Source organism: Phyllobates terribilis, unplaced genomic scaffold (assembly GCF_046119375.1).
Source record: "Phyllobates terribilis strain yellow unplaced genomic scaffold, ASM4611937v1 Scaffold_2__4_contigs__length_985480577, whole genome shotgun sequence".
NCBI lineage: Eukaryota > Metazoa > Chordata > Amphibia > Anura > Dendrobatidae > Phyllobates > Phyllobates terribilis.
The window spans coordinates 277296559-277302756 of record NW_027362762.1 but is presented as its reverse complement, the minus strand read 5'-3'; positions in this window follow the sequence as shown (position 1 = coordinate 277302756).

Sequence of the window (6198 nt, the reverse complement as noted above, 5' to 3'; positions counted from 1 at the left end):
CTCTCGTAAGAAGAGGGAGATTGCTCTCAGTCCATCTTCATGCCTGATGGAGGAGTAGAGAGCCTCTACTTCTGCTGTCAACCTTAACAGACCCTGTTTCTAATTGTATGGAATTTATCCTTTTAAGGGCTTCGGTAGTGTCTTTGATAAAGGAGGGTAAAGTGTGGACCTAAGGTTGTAAAAAGAAGTCTATGATGGTACATATGTTCTCACAGAGACTTCCGTTGCCCGAAATAATCGGTCTTCCAGGAGGATCAATCTGATCCTTATGTAGCTTTGGTAACAAATAAAGTGCCGGAAGTCGAGGTCGAGTTTTTTTTATAAGGTCTACCACTCTTTTAGGGATGATGTTAGCATCATATGCCCTTTCAAGGATAGAGAGAAGTTGGGCCTGGAGTTGAGAAAGAGGGTTAAATGTAAGTTTTTGATAACAACCCGGATAGTTCAGAATATTATAAGCCTGTTTCTCATAAAGGTGTTCAGGCCAGATAACCACATTACCGCCCTTGTCGGCTGGTTTGATTAAAACATTGGTAGTCTTTTCAATTGTTCCAGGGCAAGCTTTTCATCCTGACTAAAATTAAGTCTATTTTTAGGTCACTGCGGGAGCTTTTCAATTTCATCAGTGACAACTTTGGTAAAAATGTCTACTGCTGAAACCGTAGATATTGGAGGAAAGCTTTTGCTAGTTTGAAGCAGGTGCATAGGGAGCCTACCTCTAATGTTTGATTCGCTTTCCGCTTCTAAATCCTCCAGATCTTTTAAAGCTCTTTTTTCAATTTCGGTGGGAAAGAGAGAGTCCAACTCAGGCTTATGGTGAAGTTTTTGTAGGATAATTTTTTTTGAAAATAAGTGTAGATCTTTCACCACTGTGAATGGGTCTAGATAAGAAGATGGGGAGAATGTTAATCCCTTTTCAAGTATTCTTACCTGGGTATCAGTTAAAGTCAGGTTAGATAAATTTACTACCTTAAGACTGTCACTTTGCTTTTTGGTAGTCTTTTTCGTAAAAATGTCAGGGTATTTTTGTTGAAATCTTGTATTGGGTCTGGTGTACTTAGTACTTGTCTCCTCAGATTCACTGCATGAAGTGCTATTTTCAGATCCTGATGGTTCACAGACTGAAGAGGACATAATATATAATGGATTTGAGTTCTTCCGTTTAGGGAGTTGCCATTTGAAAATGTTGTTGTTTTCATAGTCCTGCACATCTCGAGTATATTTCTTATGTTTAGTTTTGCTAATGTCATTTTCCCATTTGTCCATATCACTCTCAATAGCTCTGAGATATGTGTCCAATCTCTCGGGGTTTATAGCTTTCTCTAAGCTCTTGTGGAGATCTTCAATTTTTTTGTCAATAAGGTTGAGTGACATTGTATTTTTATCTATGATTATTTTTAGGAATTCAATAGAGCAAGTAGTAGCTGCATTTTTCCATCTAGTAATGAGTCCAACTTCCTCTAGATCAAAAGAGGGGTACACTTGCACCCGTAAGCCTCTTGGAACAATTTGTTGTTCACAGTATTTCTCCAGAGTCGTCTTATTCCACCAAACTCTCAGCTTTCATTGGACTTCAAGCTTATATTGTAACATTAAATCCTTATGTTCTATTGTTATCTCCTGCGGAATGCCAGAAGGGCCCTGCTTAAAAATATTGGTAGCTTTGGATCTCCAGGCTGACTCCCTGGCTTTAAGATCCATTTCGGTTAGTAAGACCATCTGTCCGAAAACAGCAAGACAATTAGTGTATAACACAGCGGTCAAAATGTAAATTCCCAAAATACAATAGAAACACACAAGCTGCCACTAGATCAGTTCAGCTTCAATAGGAAAATATAGGACTCATGAATAAAAAAGTAATATTTTATTGAAGTCTACACATAAAAAGGTAACAAGAGTATAAAAAATACTTTAAAAAGCAGGAACCTTCAAATTCCCTACATCTAAGCTTACCCAGATGTGTGGTAATTGCACTTAGCTCAATGGTTAAATATGTAGGTACAATCCTGGAAATAGTTACCATGAGTAGTATGACCATTAACTCAATTGATAGCAAAGTAAGGTGTCATTGAATAGTATAAAGTGCCAGTGCATAGAAACAAAACCTAACTAATGCAAAAAAAGTAAATTATGAGGTAACTATAAACCAGGTGGTATACATTGATATTTGCAGACACTAGGACTAGCTCAAAATCCCTCTATACTTAGTGTATAGTAGGTAGAAATGCATAGGGAGATTTGCAGAAAACAAAGTTGTCTCAAGATACCTCTATACATAGTGAATAGTAGATAGAAATGCAAAGGGAGATGAGATAGTGGTATACATAGAAGTATAGGGATAAAAGGCTAGTACTCACCCGAATGGGAGCTTGTAGGGTACCAACCCCGACGATGCCGTTTCACAAGTGCTTCTTCAGAGGGGGAGTGTTTGTGTGTATATCGTGTCCCGTTTTATATGTTCACAAATAGCTGCTTGCGCTCAGCAGTGTCTATGAATGATGTCATGCTGGATGGCAGCGCTCAGTTGTGATCCAGCCTGTCATCTCAATGCCATACCAGCGTGGGAGAATTCTCCTGCTCAAGCGCTGAGCGCTGAGAATTTTCCCACGCTGCCAGTGACGTGCATGAGGTGAGCTGAGTTCATTGGACATGAGCTCACCTCATGCACGTCACTGACAGCGTGGGAAAATTCTCCTGCACTCACCGCATGCGCAGGAGAATTTTCCCACGCTGTCAGTGATGTGCATGAGGTGAGCTGAGTTCATTGGACATGAACTCGGCTCATCTGGATGCCGTCGCAGCCAGACACTGAGGGGCGCAAGCATGCCTGCGCTTCACAGTGACTGCCGCATGGCAAGCTGGATGGCAGCGTTCTGCTGCGGTCCAGCCTGTCATGTGAATGTAGCAGAGCTGAAGCTGTCGTAGGAACCATGGAAAGTTAAGAATGATGTTGCTTTATTATTTTACTTTTATTGCAGGAGATCGTTGGCTTCAGCTGGAATGGGCGTGATGGTAAGTATGGTTTAATTTAGAACAATAGAGAATTGTGTCTTTATTTCAATTAAATGACTTTATTCTGAGTGTTTGTGTTTTTTTGTAACTTTGACTATGGGGTTAGTAATGGGGGTGTCTTATAGACGCCTCTCCATTACTAACCTGGGCTTGATGTCAGCTGGCATTATAAGCTGACCTCAACCCCATCCCTATTACCCCACTGCCACCACTACAGGGCAGTGGGAAGAGCGAGGCTAAGTGCCCGTATTGGCGCATCCTATGGATGCGCCATTTCTTGGGCGGCTGACGGCTGGTGTTTCTAGCCTGGGAGGGGGCCAATATTCATGACATCCTTCCTGGGCTATTAATATCAGCCCCCAGCTGTCAGCCTAGCCTTTGCTAGCTATGAAAATAGTGGGGACCCAACGTCATTTTTTGGGGGGTTCCCCAATTTAATAGCTAGTAAAGGCTAGGTATTCAGCTGGGGGCTGATATTAGTAGCCTGGGAAGCTCCGTGGGTATTACCCCCTTCCCAGGCTTCAAACATCTGCCCCTGCTGTCTGCTTAACCTCCGCTAGAGACTAAAATTACGGGGAACCCCACGCTAATTTTTTTTTAAATAAATCCTTTATTTTAACACTAAATGACAAGTACAGTAATCAACACTATCACTGTACTTCTTCTATATGTGACTGACATGTTTCTATCTATCTAATCTATGTGTGATGCTCTATTCTTTCTGTTATAAATTGTCGGGTACCGTTGCTGAATTGCCGGCCGGCTTTTTAAAGAGACGGTGCATGAAAACACTAATATTTTTTTAAATAAATCCTTTACACTAAATGACAAGTACAGTAACCAAGACTGTCACTGTACTTATTATATATGTGACTGACATGTTTCTATCTATCTAATCTATGTGTGATGCTCTATTCCTTCTTTTCTAAATTGTCTGGTACCGGTGTATGCCGCTGCTGAATTTCCGGCTTTTCATGTTTCACTGTGAGCACTGTTCCCATCGATTTGGGCAACCACTGTAATGCCACAACCACCATGCCTGTGGCATTACAGTGAGTGGCAGACAATCCCTGCATGATTGGTGCTCTAAATAGCCTCAGACATGCAGAACACGCTTTTGGTGCACGAACAGTTATCGAACATAACCTCGAACAGCCGAATTTTTTGCAAATCGTTCGCGCTCGTCGAACGACTCGAACACCGCCCAAAACAGCTCGAATTTGAGCTTGGCGAACAGTTCTAGTCGAACACCGCTCATCTCTAGTCTATATATCTGTTTGTCTATAATGTATCCATTATCTATTATCTATTTCTGTAGATCTGACAAAAAAGAGACTCTCTTCTTCAATGAATAATGAAAAAACCTTTATTGGGGCATCGATTCAAAGGTATATATTGTACATATTAAAGCCATTTAAAAAACAGAAAATATGGGAATGTGTAGGATGCAAAAAACAGATGCAGGAAACAGTATAAAAACATTGTTGTCAATGGTAACCACCAGAACCACAATCAGCACATGAATACATTACCAGAAGCATCATCAATTAATAAATCAATCTTTAGAACTAAAATACTTACATGAACAAAGCATCTGAACCATCATCAGTACATGAATATATCACACAAACCGTGATTAGTACATGGATTCATCATCAGAACCACCATCAGTACATTAACACATCATCAGAGCCACCATCAGTACATTAACACATCATCAGAACCATCATCAGTACATGAATACATCATCAAATTTCACTGTCAGGTCAGCCCCATATACATCTGATTATCATAAACCTACAACTTCTAATATATCCTTAACAATGGTTGTTGTTAACACTCATCATCAGACCACAGTACCGATATAACATGCGCAGTATCACAAATAGACTTTACATCCAGGTACCTTATTGGTGACATCTTCTCTGATTGCAGTGGTTCTCTTTTTTTCGTTATGCATATTGTTGAGAAGCCAGGATGACTTTTCATGTCCATGGCTCATCTGTGCAAACTTCCATCTTCCCTGGTCTTCTACAGCATATCTCGACTTGGTGCTCTTAAAAATAACAGTTCATTATAATGTTACTGACAAAAAACATCTGCTCTAAAAAGTGTCCCTGAATAAATAATTGCCCCTCACTATGCTTCCTGCATAAAAAAAGGTCACCAACATTGTCCTTCTTATGGTTCATGGCCTCTACACTGCGTTCTCCTATAAAATATTGCTTCTACACTGTCCACCCATATGAACTTCATCTGCCACACTTTCCCCCTTATGAACTATAAACACTGTTCAGTCTTTAGATTTAAAACCCTCACACTTTCTGCCTTTATTGCCTAAACTGCCACTAAATCAGTACCCCCCCTCTCTGCTCCTTCCATTTTTATAACCCTCTTCACATTGTAACCTGACACAGTGTTCCCTCATTCCTGACCTTTCTCAGAATCACCCTTACCCCATGAGACAAGATGCTTCATGGAGCCCCAGATCGTGGAAGATTGACAGTCATCTAATGTTTCTTCTATTCTATGAAAATTGTGCCCACAGTTGTTGCCTTCTCAACAAGCTGCTTGCCTATTGTCCTGTAGCACATCCCTACCTTGTGCAGGTCTACAATTTTGTCCCTGGTGTCCTTAGACAGCCCTTTAGTCTAGGCCATGGTGGTGAGGTTGATGTGTGATTGATTGAATGTGAACAGGTGTCTTTTATACACGATTTCAAACAGGCGCAATTAATGAGTGCAGAATAGGAGGGCTTTTTAAAGAAAAACTTACAGGTCTGTGAGAGCCAGAATTCTTGCTGGTTAGTAGGTGATCAAATACTTATTTCATGGAATAAAATTCACTTTAAATATTTAAAAATCATACAATGTGATTTTCGGGTTTTTATTTTTAGATTCTGTCTCTCACAGGTGACCTGTATCTACAATAAAAATTAACGAACTTTCTATTCTTTGTAGGTGGAAAAACTTGCAAAATTGGCAGTGTATCAAATACTTATTTTTTACACTGTTTAAGAAGCCTGTCTGTTCACATGTACACTGCTTGAAAAGGTTCTCATTTAAACCAAAATGCTGCTGAGCCCCAATGGGCTATTAAATCACATTTCTAATTTTTTCCTAAATGGTGTGCCGCCTTCATTTTTTTAAAATTGTTTACAGGATTGGTCTCTGCCTGGAGGGTTTG